This window comes from Ammodytes marinus (assembly GCF_949987685.1).
Source record: "Ammodytes marinus genome assembly, chromosome: 21".
Classification (NCBI taxonomy): domain Eukaryota; kingdom Metazoa; phylum Chordata; class Actinopteri; order Uranoscopiformes; family Ammodytidae; genus Ammodytes; species Ammodytes marinus.
This window is the reverse complement of record NC_137225.1, coordinates 25,165,356-25,180,355: the sequence shown is the minus strand read 5'-3', so window position 1 is coordinate 25,180,355 and position 15,000 is coordinate 25,165,356. Positions and strand designations below refer to the sequence as shown.

Genomic DNA, 15,000 nt, shown 5'->3' with positions numbered 1-15,000 from the left:
CGCTTTAGAAAACAAAACAGGGCCGCTCCAGTTGCAAACAAGCTCCTTTTAAGGGGGGAAACCGCCACAGTAGCGCGCCGATAGAAAGTTGGATAGACACCGGAGAGCTTGGAGTTATTCAAATAAAAATAATCTAAAAAAATCCAACGTTTATTTTGATGTGAAGAAAAATAAGTCACCGAAAGCACCGGGCTCGCGTGATAGTGCTGCCCGCCCGAGGTGCACTGGGAAGCCGGCTACAAACGCAGGCCGCTCCGCCACTTCTTCGAGATTAGCGGGGGCTCTCTCGCTCTCGTTGCTAGGCCTCGACGAGAGTACAGCAGAAAAACAGAGGGGTAGCGCCAAAAATGATGTCCTTTCTCAGCTTTTGGCGGCGCTCCACAGTGTCGGCGAAGACCGAAACTGAATTAAATCCCCTATTTGTGTACGTTGCTATCGTTAGCCGCGGAGTATTCCAATATTACCTCTAGTCGTTTTACCACACACAAACAAGGGGGCGCTGTTGCTCAGATCTCGCGAGGACACACCACACGTGACGCGGTTAATTTAAAAAACAATGCAGCGTCAACAATAGTGGATTGGCATTGTCCTATTATTGATAATTTCTTACACATTTGACTGTAGGAAGATGTCCATAACTTTATAACTTTAATTTATTTGTGTTGAAAGTGTTACTATTTATTACCAACATATCCTTTATATTTGGCTGCTATGATACAGTAACAAAGATGAAAATGCATTTTCCACTATAGGCCTATTTATTTAATTTTACTTATTGGCACGTTCTACATCCTCAAATGTAAACAGATTAAAGTTACTCATCAAAGTGTGTAACTAAATTACTATTTTAAGGAGTAACTAGTAGCCTAATCAGTAATCTGATTACTTTTTCAAAGTAACTGTGGCTGGCAACACTGGTGGTGACTAGGCCTATACTACACACAGTGCATTTTAAACATGGAAACTATATGAGGTGTGAAGTGGATTAAACAGAACAGGAGAAAAGGAGAAGTGAGAACTCTTCATTGGCGTATTTGTCAGTTTTCGTTTACAAGTAAAACACACACTGACAGACAGACAGATAGACAGATAGACAGATAGACAGATAGACAGATAGACAGATAGACAGATAGATAGATAGATAGATAGATAGATAGATAGATAGATAGATAGATAGATAGATAGATAGATAGATAGATAGATAGATAGATAGATAGATAGATAGATAGATAGATAGATAGATAGATAGATAGATAGATAGATAGATAGATAGATAATAGATGGATAGATAGATAGATAGATAGATAGATAGATAGATAGATAGATAGATAGATAGATAGATAGATAGATAGATAGATAGATAGATAGATAGATAGATAGATAGATAGATAGATAGATAGATAGATAGATAGATAGATAGATAGATAGATAGATAGATAATAGATGGATAGATAGATAATGGATGGATGGATGGATGGATAGATAGATAGATAGATAGATAGATAGATAGATAGATAGATAGATAGATAGATAGATAGATAGATAGATAGATAGATAGATAGATAGATAGATAGATAGATAGATAGATAGATAGATAGATAGATAGATAGATAGATAGATGGATAGATTGATAGATTGATAGATAGATAGATATTGATCCAGAAGGACATTCTGATAGGAAAGTCAACCCACTATGATGCAAACACACTGATACAGTCTCAATGGACTATAGCCTCGCCCTCTTACTCTTCAACACACACACACACACACACACACACACACACACACACACACACACACGCACACACACACACACATTTTTAGCTTTCTGTATCTCACAATCACTCCTGACTTGACGCTGCTGACTAGAAGGGATTTTCCACTTTCAGGGTTGTGCCACACATCTGAGCTATGTGTTCATCTTGTTAATCATTTAGCGTAGAGCTGCAACAATTAGATGGAAAATGATTCTACTGACTGAAAATTAAGCTGCAATTTTTTTGATGACCAATAAGGGAATTTTCAACGCAAAAGGAGTCTCCGGTCTCGATTGGCTTTACCTGTAGGCTATAAATAAAGGTTAACATTTTTTTTTTAAGTCATATAAATACTGTAACAAATTTTATAAAATGATAAAACACATTATAATAATAATAATAATAATAATAATAATAATAATAATAATAATAATAATAATAATAATAATAATAATAATAATAATAATAATAATAATAATAATAATAATAATAATACATTTAATTTATAGGCGCCTTTCAAGGCACCCAAGGTCACCTTACAGAGCATAAAATGGAAAAAACAAAACAACAAAACAAAACAAAACAAACAATCAAGACAGGAACCAGTTATATGTTGTGTGCGAGTTTGAACAGGTGAGTTTTGAGTTGTGACTTGAAGGTTGTAATGGTGTCTGACTGTTTTATGTGTGGGGGGAGGGAGTTCCAGAGCCTGGGTGCTGAACAGCTGAATGACCGGGGGCACCCATTGTGCTGAGGCGTGATGTGGGGATAGATAGTAGTTCAGTAGAGGATGAGCGGAGGGAGCGGGAGGGAGTGTATTCTTGGAGGAAGTCGTAGAGGTAATTGGGGGCTAGGTTGTGGAGAGCTTTGTAAAAACATAACCTTTCAGAGGCACAGAAATATAGATTGATTCAGATTGAATTCAAAGTGTTAATTGTCATATGCAGAATAAGAAACATGATCTCAGTCATACAATGAAATTCTTTCTTTGTTTTCCACAGACTGAATGCCAAGAAAGAAACTAAGGTTGCGTTCCGAATCGCATACGCTTTCTCTTTTCTATTCTACATGCTACATCCGACGATAAAAAGAATCTAGTTAGGATGCAATAGGCATACTATTGGGACATACTTTACTCTCTTATTTCATCATAACATTGCGCCTTGATCTTGCCTCTTGCTTTTATATCCGTCGCATCCCCGTTTGTTTTCATATGGAGGCTTCGTCGATGTGACGTCACTTCACGTGCGCACTGGATTGTGGGTCAGAATCGCCCAAATAGGATGCTGTTTTCAACACTAACAATCTTGGCCGCATGAAGTAGGACATCCGGGTACTTCTAACCATCCTAAATCTGGCCACAAGAATCGGGACATCCTAATTCTTTTTTCTACATACTAGCCTATATAGTAGAAAGTATGCGATTCGGAACGCAACCATGAAAATATGCAATATACAATGAAATAGATATTTTTCGGATGCATTTACATTCCAAACACGTGAGTATTTCCTCTTCCAGTGTTTTCAGCAGCGCCTCATGCTGTTATGACTGTTTTTCAAATGTTATTTTTGTAAACGGAGAATGCTAAGAATAGTTTAGTCTGTCAGTCTACGGTTAATAATAGAGCGTCCCTCCCTGCCCAGACCAATGACTTTAGGTGTTTCCCCTTTTTCCTGCTCACACAAAGTACCAAGAAAACTGTTCTAACGTTGATGTTTACAAGAAAATAATTATGTCATCATATCTATCTTAATGGAAATTCAGTGTGATGATTTCAAAAATATTGCTGTTGGTTTATCAAGCACTGAACGGTTTAGGGCCAAAATACATTTCTACATTTTTTCTGAGCTGCTGATACGTTATGAACCGTGCAGAGCCCTTTAGTAGACTTGACTACTGTAACAGTGTCCTTGCTGGCCTTCCTAAAAAATCTATCAGACAGCTTCAGCTAATTCAGAACGCTGCTGCTCGAGTCCTCACCAGGACCAAAAAAGTGGATCACATTACCCCAGTTCTGAGGTCTTTACACTGGCTTCCTGTCACTCAAAGAATTGATTTAAAAAAATATTGCTGTTGGTTTATAAAGCACTAAATGGTCTAGGGCCAAAATACATCGCTGACCTGCTGATACGTTATGAACCGTCCAGAGCCCTTAGGTCGTCTGGGACAGGTCTACTTACAGTCCCAAGAGTTAGGACTAAACAAGGAGCCAGGCAGAGAGACAGACAGACAGACAGACAGACAGACAGACAGACAGACAGACAGACAGACAGACAGACAGACAGACAGACAGACAGACAGACAGACAGACAGACAGACAGACAGACAGACAGACAGACAGACAGGCAGAAAGACAGACAGACAGACAGGTCTACTTACAGTCCCTAGAGTTAGGACTAAACAAGGAGCCAGACAGAGAGACAGAGAGACAGAGAGACAGACAGAGAGACAGACAGACAGACAGACAGACAGACAGACAGACAGACAGACAGACAGACAGACAGACAGAGACAGACAGACAGACAGACAGACAGACAGACAGACAGACAGACAGACAGACGGACAGACGGACAGACAGACAGGTGTACTTACAGTCCCAAAAAGTCTAAAACAAGGAGAAGCAACTTTTAGTATTTATTCACCAAATATCTGGAACAAACTCCCAGAGAACTTGAGGTCTGCTGCAACTCTCAGCTCTTTAAAACCAAAACTAAAGTATTTCATGTCTGCTTTCTAAATTGTTACTTTTTGCTGCTTTTATCATATGTTATTTATTTTTATTTTTTTTTCAGACATATCAAAAAAAGAAAAATTAAAAGCATGAAAATACAATAAAAAAATATGTTCAAATGATTTCACAAATACAAATAAACAAAAAATAAACAAATAACATATTGAATTGATATGCCTGAAAAGGAGTAGGAAGAAGTATAGACTTAAAGCTATGTTACTGTAAATGCAATTTCAATATATATTTTTTTTAAATGTATTTTTAATGTAAAGCACTTGTGTATGAATTGAATTGAGCTATACATATATAAGCTTGCCTTGCTTTTAATACATATGGCTAAAGTGTATGTCTTTTCATGTCATGTCTCATGTTTTCATGTTCTGCTGCCTGTCTTGGCCAGGACTCCCTGTGAGAAGAGTTACTGTAACTCAATGGGACCTTCCTGGTGAAATAAAGGTTAAATAAATAAATAAATAAAAAATGTCTCTATATTTTGCACCAGTTTATGGAGTGTTTTATCAAGTGGTGTATCAACATGTATTGGCATCGATTGGCAGTATCAGTTTTGATGACCGCTTCTTAAAATCTTAACAAACCCATCCCTAGTCGGGTAAACTAAAACGGAAGAAGAGCCTGAACATATATGGACATGTGTGTGTGTGTGTGTGTGTGTGTGTGTGTTTCTGACTATGTGTGTGTGTGTGTGTGTGTGTGTGTGTGTGTGTGTGTGTGTGTGTGTGTGTGTGGTGTCTGTGTGTGTGTGTGTTTCTGACTATGTGTGTGTGTGTGTGTGTGTGTTTCTGACTATGTGTGTGTGTGTGTGTGTGTGTGTGTGTGTGTGTGTTTGTTTCTGAATATGTGTCTCTGTGTGTGTGTGTGTGTGTGTGTGTGTTTCTGTATGTATGTGTGTGTGTGTGCGTGTGTGTTTCTGACTATGTGTGTGTGTGTTTCTGACTATGTGTGTGTGTGTGTTTCTGACCGTGCGTTTGTGCGTGTCTGCAGCATGATTTTTTCCATACAGGAGGCAACATTGCTCATGACCGCAATAGTTCCTCTTTTGTTGCCTGTGAGCCTACAGTATATAAGATCAGCCATCTCTGCCTCATTCATAAAAAGACTTCAGGCGAATTTGGCCGTTTTTTAGCCGAGAACCAGAGTCCTTTTTGGGGCTTTTTAGTGTTTTAAAGATGTCGGCGTCTCTCTCTACTTGCACCAGATGGGTTTGTCTGCTCACCCTGGCTGTGGTCATGCTCTCCTCTGCATCACAAGGTAAAATATAGATCTGCATCTCTTTAAACCTGCAGTGTGTAGAATTTTGGGTTTTATTTCCTAGCAGATTTTGTAGAAAGTAATTATGATATCCATAAGTACATTTAATTTAGTGCATAATAGCTGAAAACATTTTTTTGAATTATTATTTTTTCCCTTAGAAAGGGTCTCATATATGTCCATATTTCTACATACTTTGGACCAAGGCCTAGTGCCGCCATTTTGGAAGTGTCATAGTTGGAATGTCATCAGGTGCATTGTTTAAAATGTAGAATTGTTCTTGTCCTTGAAGGCCACTGTAGCTTCTGTTATTATTCTAAAGGGGTGGGGTTACCCAGGGAGCGTTGCATTCTAGAACTTTGTAGAACTTTCTTTATGATGTCATATTACACACTGCACCTTTAAATACCAAAAAGAAAGAGTTAAGATCTTAATTTAATTTTTACAACTTCCACAGTGTCCGACGTTGTTCAGAACAGCTTTTGGATACATCGTTTTTTTTCATTTTTTAAATCACAAATACTATGTAAGTTTGTAAGTTTGTAAAAAGAAATTTTTGGCATTTTTTTTAACAAGAGAATATTTCATTTAACTTTTATTTATCCTCGAGAGACCAATTGAGGGGTGACCCTCATTTACAATGACGTCGAGTTCAAAACAAATTCAAAGGAAAAACAACAATACATACAAAATATTCAATGCAAAAACATCAAATACACAACAACAGGTGAAGAGAAAAAAACTATTGAAACATTTACACAGTGGTGAATATAGTATAAAGCAAGGAATTGAACAACACATGAACAAATCCTTCTGTAATAACCTTCAGAATAGTTGTAAGAAAGATTATGGAAAGCTTACTACTACACAAAAAAGAATGTTGCGATAATGTCCGTTAAAGATGGTTGTTTAGGAGAAATATACAGACGCAAACAGACAAGGTTTAGTCAAATAAACACCTGAATGTACATGTTGGACCTTTGATTTATACTAGTATGAAAGAAGACATGTTATGGAAGATACAGAGACAAAACATCTCAAAACTGACCAGTGACTCGCCTTAATACATTTTCTCTCTTTGTGTGTGTCTGTCTGTCTGTCTGTCTGTCTGTCTGTCTGTCTGTCTGTCTGTCTGTCTGTCTGTCTGTCTGTCTGTCTGTGTCTGTCTGTCTGTCTGTCTGTCTGTCTGTCTGTCTGTCTGTCTGTCTGTCTGTCTGTCTGTCTGTCTCTCTGTCTGTGTGTCTGTCTGTCTGTATTGCAGTGGACTCCCAGGACCCCATTGCTTTAACCTGCTGTTACAACGTCAGCTCCAGGAAGCTACCGAGAATCAGAGAGTGTTATGAGCAGAAGCCACGGAAGGATTGCCACCACCACGCATTTCTGTGAGCAACGCCACACTTTAAAACCTGTTTGTTAGGGCCCGTGTCTGCATTAAAAAATATACAGCTCTAGAAAAAATTAAGAGACAACTCCAAATATTCAGTGTCTCTTGTTTTACTATTTATAGGCATATGTTTGAGTAGAATGAACATTTTGGTTTTATAATAAACAAAATGTAAACAATATTCCTTGTTTGTTTACCAAATAATACAGAAAAATTAAACCTGCAGTGTGTAGAATTTTGGGTTTTATTTCCTAGCAGATTTTGTAGAAAGTAATTATAATATCCATAAGTACATTTAATTTAGTGCATAATAGCTGAATTTTATTTTTTAATTATTTATTTTTCCCTTAGAAAGGGTCTCATATATGTCCATATTTCTGCATATTTTGGACCAAGGCCTTGAAAGTGTGCATTGTTTAAAATTTAGAATTGTTCTTGTCCTTGAAGGCCACTGTAGCTTCTGTTATTATTCTAAAGGGGTGGGGTTACCCAGGGAGCGTTGCATTCTAGAACTTTGTAGAACTTTCTTGATGATGTCATATTACACACTGCACCTTTAAATTATAATAAAACAAAACAAAAAATTAGATAATGATAAAACTATTAAAATGGTCTGATTGTTTTGTGTCTCTGTTTCCAGGGTAACAACCAAGAGGGGAATACAGTGGTGCATCAGCCCAGAAGCTGTTTGGCTCAAAACCAGGATAGAGAAGGTGAGACTCACTAAACATAATGGTTAATAAATATAAATCTATTTTAAATATTTAACTATCTATCCAACTGAATATAATGTAGTAATTTGCTTTTAATTTGAAATATTTTAAGTAAATTTTCGGATAATTGTACTTTTATTTTTTTTGATTTTTCTGAATGCAGATCTTGTACTTGTAACAGAGCATTTTAACACTGTATTATTGCTATTTCATTTACAGTCAATGGTCTCAGTATTGCTTCCACAAAGCTACACTGTTCTTAAAGTACCTTATATAGGCCTACAGCTCTGGAAAAAATTAAGAGACCACTCCAAATATTCAGTGTCTCTCGTTTTACTATTTATAAGCATATGTCTGAGTAGAATGAACATTTTGGTTTTATTCTATAAACTACTGACAACATTTCTACCAAATTAACAGTAAAATATCGTCATTAAGAGCATTTCCATTAAGTAATGTAGAGATGGAGATTTAAGAAAAATCCAGACTGGTCTCTTAATATTTTTCAGAGCTGTATATTTGTATCAGGGCTGCACTTGTTGAAAAGTTGAATTATGGCTCTTCTGGAGACTTGAAATAGACCCTATCATCACAAATGATTCTGAGTCACACGATACTGACCTGGTGGAGAATGGCGACACCTAGTGGTTGCTTCAAGGACTGAAAGAAAAATCAACACGTATTTCATGATTTTTTTTAAAAAGGTGCTCAGAGGAACTTTCTGTTTGAGTTAATTCTAGCGCCCCCCCTTTGGACAAAAGCGGCAGTGTTTTTACCACGCCAGCTGTTGTTCCAGAGAGTGAGCGTATACCCATGACAAAGGCATTAAGAAAAACTATATAAAAATAACATTCTTTGCACTGATGGTCTGGTTTGCTGTTACATGTCATTTATGATCATCAGAGGAAAAATTAGACTGTTTCAGAAATATTTAAAAGTTCCTCGTAGCACCTTTAAATTGTAATTCTAACCGTTAATTAAACTTTTCTCTCTTTCTCCACACTACAGGGAAAAGTCCAATGTGTCCCGGATGTGTCGTTAAATGCAGTGGAGGACCTCAATGCTGTATGAACTAAATATGAAAATCACATTCTGATGGTTTACTATAAGATTTACTTTAAGTTATTTTTTTGTATTTTATTTTATGTCGCTGTAATATAATAAATTATTAAAATAAAATAATTTTTAATTGTGTGGCATTATTTTTGTAATGGCAGAGTTGTTCTTTTTTAAATCGTGTTGAATGCATTTTAAAATGTGATGGACTATTTTTCTATGTCCTCTTCACAGCAGACCCGGGTTAAAGAATCCAGCCCGGGTCGTTCTCTGCATGTCATTCCACTCTCTCTCTGCCTGTCTGTCTGTCTGTCCTCTTCACAGCAGACCCGGGTTAAAGAATCCAGCCCGGGTCGTTCTCTGCATGTCATTCCACTCTCTGTCTGTCTGTCTGTCTGTCTGTCTGTCTGTCTGTCTGTCTGTCTGTCTGTCTGTCTGTCTGTCTGTCTGTCTGTCTGTCTGTCTGTCTGTCTGTCTGTCTGTCTGTCTGTCTGTCTGTCTGTCTGTCCTCTTCACAGCAGACCCCGGGTTAGAATCCAGCCCGGGTCGTTCTCTGCATGTCATTCCTCTCTCTCTCTCTGCCTGTCTGTCTGTCTGTCTGTCTGTCTGTCTGTCTGTCTGTCTGTCTGTCTGTCTGTCTGTCTGTCTGTCCTCTTCACAGCAGACCCCGGGTTAGAATCCAGCCCGGGTCGTTCTCTGCATGTCATTCCCCTCTCTGACACATTTCATCTCTGTCTCTTCACACTGTCTAATAAAAGAAATAATGCCCAAAAATTATCTTTAGAAAATGAAGGCCATTCAAAGTGCTTTACAGGGGCATGAAATACATCAAGATTAGACATTAATAATTGCATTTAAAGGTGCAGTGTGTAATATGACATCATCAAGAAAGTTCTACAAAGTTCTAGAATGCAACGCTCCCTGGGTAACCCCAACCCTTTAGAATAATAACAGAAGCTACAGTGGCCTTCAAGGACAAGAACAATTCTAAATTTTAAACAATGCACCTGATGACATTCCAACTATGACACTTTCAAGATGGCGGCACTAGGCCTTGGTCCAAAATATGCAGAAATATGGACATATATGAGACCCTTTCTAAGGGGAAAAAAAATAATTAAAAAAAAAAATTTCAGCTATTATGCACCAAATTAAATGTACTTATGGTTATTATAATTACTTTCTACAAAATCTGCTAGGAAATAAAACCCAAAATTCTACACACTGCAGGTTTAATAGATAGTAAAAACAAAGAAAATAGGCTACATCAAGAGTCAAGATTACGTTAACAAGATGAAATTTTTATTTTTTTTAAACTTAGTGTATGTGTGAGTGTTTGTCTATCTACACGCTCCTGCACTGTCACCATTACTTCAGCGGAAATATTTCAGATATAAAAAAGCATTTCACGCGACACTAGTGGTTCCTCTTTAAGCATGAATCTGCAGTATATACAAGATCATATCTCATAGTCCACTCATTGTTACACGTTGGAAGGTTGAGCGGATAGTAACTGAGCATTTTACAGCGTCTTGTTACTTGAAAGGCGATATATATAAAACCAAGATATTCATACTATAATTATTATTATCTTTTGTATTGTTAAGATCCTGAATGAGCTTTTTGGTCACTACTAGCAACGTTTGAAGATGTGGATTAAAGGAGTGTGTCTGCTCTCCGTTGCTGTGGCGATGCTCTTGTCTGGTGGTATGGATATTTCGTTTATTGAATTTTCAGTGTTTTGAATATGGAGTGAGAATGTCTCAAAGGGGAGTATTTATTTTTATCTTTTAAATGGTGAATGACGTTCTTCTGCATAGTTAGTGTGTTACCATAGAGAGACACACACACACACACACACACACATATACACACACACAAATATACACGTATACACACACACACACACACACACACACACAGTTCTTCTGCATGCATAGTTAGTGTGTTTTCGTATAGAGATGGTGATCAGCGCAGTCAGTTTAAGGAGTTTGGGGGAGACGTGGCTGTAGCAGAAGTCAGCATTGTACTGTTGAGGGGGTCAGGGGGTCATGTTTATAATGAATGATTACTTTAAAAATAAATGTCCATTCACTTGTACTCTAAATACAATCTCTAAATTCAGGATTTTTTCACTGCTGGCTCTCTCTCTCGCTCTCTCTCTGTCTCTCTCTCTCTGTGTCTCTCTGTCTGTCTGTCTCTCCCTCTCCCTCTCCCTTTCCCTCCCTCTGTCTCTATCTCTCTCATTCTCCCTCTCTTTCTCCTTCTCTCTCTCTTTCTCTCTCTCCTGCTACAGTTCATTCACACAGCAAAGCTTCAACCTGCTGTGTGACAAGCAGACCTCAAAGGAAAATCAACCAGACAGAGATCAAAGATTGCTTTGAGCAGAGACAGAGAAATGACTGCAAACACCATGCCTTCATCATGTAAGTGTGGCCGTACAAACGTCTGTGTGTGTGTGTGTGTGTGTGTGTGTGTGTGTGTGTGTGTGTGTGTGTGTGTGTGTGTGTGTGTGTGTGTGTGTGTGTGTGTGTGTGTGTGTGTGTAAGTGTGAGTGTGCGAGAGAGAGAGAGAGACAGAGGGAGACAGAGAGAGAGAGAGAGTGTGAGAGAGAGAGAGAAAGAGAGAGAGTGTTTTTGCCTAGAGGGGCATTTTATTTTAGTTTTTTTAGTTGTTTTACTTACAGCAGCATCTATGTTCCCAGCAGACTGTGATTGCTGTGCTGATAGACCGTCGACTTTTCTTCTTTTAATTTGAAAATCAACATCCTGTTGTTATAGCAACAGGCGGGGGAGTTAACGAGCAGAAGATGAAAGAACTAATAACTCAAAACATATTCTGCAATGTTGTTCAAATAGAAAAAACAACGTGTGTGTGTCTGTGTGTGTGTGTGTGTGTGTGTGTGTGTGTGTGTGTGTATGTGTGTGTGTGTGTGTGTGTGTGTGTGTGTATGTGTGTGTGTGTGTGTGTGTGTGTGTGTGTGTGTGTGTGTGTGTGTGTGGCAGACAGTGTGTAGTGAGCAGATGGATATAGAGTCAATGAGGTGTTGGTGAAAGAAATAATTTCTTTGACATCATTTTTCCTCTTTCTAGAATTCTGACCAACAGCACTAAGCCTATGTGTGTGGAACCAACTCTTCCATGGCTCAACAAGCTGCTAACCACAGTAAGAAAAATCATTCTCATTCTCACATTCTGGGTGGACGTTTTAACATGATTTGATACAGTTATAAGGTGGAGTCAGTGATTCTGGAGAACGCTTGAAAAAAACCGCTCAAAAAGCTAATATTTTTGGTATTTCACGGACATATCGTGACACTTTTTTCTCCCTCCCTCTCTCTCCACCTCAGGGCTTTCGCTGTCCGTTCGCGATGCAGATTTCAAGACGACGCAAATTCCAAGTCTTGGATTTTGTGGAGTTTGATTTGGAATAGCAGAAAGATGACAAACTGGCAGCTATACTCTGAATACACAGCTCCGGAAAAACTTAACTCAGAAATGTTCAGTGTCTCTTTTTTTTACTCTTTATAGGCATATGTTTGAGTAGATTGAACATTTTGGTTTTATTCTACAAACTACTGACAACATTTCTACCAAATTAACAGTAAAATATTGTCCTTAAAGAGCATTTTCAATAAGTAATGTAGAGAGGAAGATTTAAGAAAAATCCAGACTTGTCTCTTTATTTTTTCCGGAGCTGTATATTGATGGTCAATGCAAATAAACAGCAGTGCTACCTGTAACTTTTAACAACCTTTCTACAGGCCTATAGAAGTTAGTCAAATCAAATCACAATAACATTCTTACTGAAGTATAACAACAAACTAAGCATTATAGATTTTTTTTTATGTTTAAAATGTTTTATGGCATTATTTCTTGGTAAAGTTGGTCATTGCAGTAAAACAAGGGTTGTTGAGTTGAATTAAAGACCAAAAATAAATCATTTTCATCTCAATTAAAATGACTCTTGTTTGTCTATTCATGTAAAATGAAAACAAAAAAAAAATTATTTGCAACGCTATATTTCTACTCTATTATATCTTGTTTTTTGTTTACTATTATCAAAATTCTGAATGTACGTATATCATAATTCTTGGTTGACAGTGACAGTGTGTGTGTGTGTGTGTGTGTGTGTGTGTGTGTGTGTGTGTGTGTGTGTGTGTGTGTGTGTGTGTGCTATGCTTTATCTGTCCCGTAGCCATGACAATAGCTGCTACTTCTCTAAAAAGATAAACTGCCCAATCACCAGCTGTCGGTATCAGAAATACAAAATGCATATATCATGATGTAGAAATGATGGCTAGATCAGATAGTGTCACACACACGCACACACACACACACACACACACACACACACACACACACACACACACACACACACACACACACACACACACACACACACACACACACACACACACACACACACACACACACACTTAATTCGTTAAACAAACAGGGAGGCAACCAAACTGTCCAAAACTAAAAGATAATACTTTATTTTCTATCATGGAAGACCAAGAAAAACAAGAAATTATTCACAATCTTGAAGCTGGAAAAATTCTGGAATCACGTAGGATTTAGCTAATAACTAAATTGCAGAAGGGGGCGCCCTTAGCTCAGTTGGTAGGGCGTCCCCCCCATGGGCCTCGGCCAGCAGCGGACCCGGGTTCAATTCCAGCCCGCGGTCGTTCTCTGCATGTCACTCCCCTCTCTGCCCCATTTCAACTCTGTCTCTACACCATCAATAAAGCATAAAAATGCCAAAAAAATATCTTTAAAAAAAGATAATAATAATAATTGCAGATGTATTTTCTGAGGATCCACCATTTGATTAATCAGCTCTAACATTGATAATAGAAGAGATCCTTAGGTTTACAGGTTACTAGGTATATTTTTGGGAACGCAAAGTCAGTCAGTGGGCTTGTCGAAACATTTCCTCTTTTCCGTATTTAGACAATTTGGCTGCATGTTTTATTTTCCCCACTAGATGGCGACAAAGGTTTGATAAACACCAACCAGTAGGTAATGACTGCTGTCTGTCGTTGCCAAATGTCGGCATGTCTTTCTTTCTACCAGCAGAGGGAGTCATGTACTTTATAAGGTATAGGCTATGTCAAAGGCCCACACCAAAAATATATACAGCATATACACAGCTCCGGAAAAAATTAAGAGACCACTCCAAATGTTCAGTGTCTCTCGTTTTACTCTTTATAGGCATATGTTTGAGTAGAATGAACATTTTGGTTTTATACTATAAACTACTGACAACATTTCTACCAAATTTCAATACATATTTTGTCATTAAAGAGCATTTTCAATAAGTAATGTAGAGATGAAGATTGAAGGAAAATCCAGACTGGTCTCTTCAATTTTTCCGGAGCTGTATACTGATGGTCAATGCAAATAAACAGCAGGGCTACCTGTAACATTTAAACCTGCAGTGTGTAGAATTTTGGGTTTTATTTCCTAGCAGATTTTGTAGAAAGTAATTATAATATCCATAAGTACATTTAATTTAGTGCATAATAGCTGAACATTTTTTTTTTTAATTATTTTTTTTCCCCTTAGAAAGCGTCTCATATATGTCCATATTTCTGCATATTTTGGACCAAGGCCTAGTGCCGCCATCTTTAAAGTGTCATAGTTGGAATGTCATCAGGTGCATTGTTTAAAATGTAGAATAGTTCTTGTCCTTGAAGGCCACTGTAGCTTCTGTTATTATTCTAAAGGGTTGGGGTTACCCAGGGAGCGTTGCATTCTAGAACTTGGTAGAACTTTCTTGGTGATGTCATATTACACACTGCAGATTTAACAACCTTTCTACAGGCCTATAGAAGTTAGTCAAATCAAATCAAATCACAATAACATTCTTACTGAAGTAAAACAACAAACTAAGCAGTTATCCAGTCAACATTTCAGATGAACGTTTTCAGTGAGCTCTGTAAACGGGCATAGCAGGCCTCATCAAAGGAGGTCCATCGTAGCTATAGCAACGTGCCCGTTTACAGAGCCTAGGCTGTGTATTAACACTGGATTTTGTTTTCAGTGCACACACAGTACGGACAGGTTGTGGATCGTGAGGAGATA

At 37.8% G+C, this 15,000-nt stretch overlaps 1 long non-coding RNA gene across 1 annotated transcript; it reads left to right on the top strand.

The window, feature by feature from the left end:
- Nucleotides 1-10,419: 10,419 nt before the first annotated feature.
- LOC307267476 lies at nucleotides 10,420-12,822 on the top strand. Its single transcript, XR_013845402.1, has 4 exons — nucleotides 10,420-10,618; nucleotides 11,208-11,337; nucleotides 12,004-12,076; nucleotides 12,261-12,822. It is a non-coding gene; the product is annotated as an uncharacterized lncRNA (long non-coding RNA).
- The last annotated feature ends 2,178 nt before the right edge of the window (nucleotides 12,823-15,000 follow it).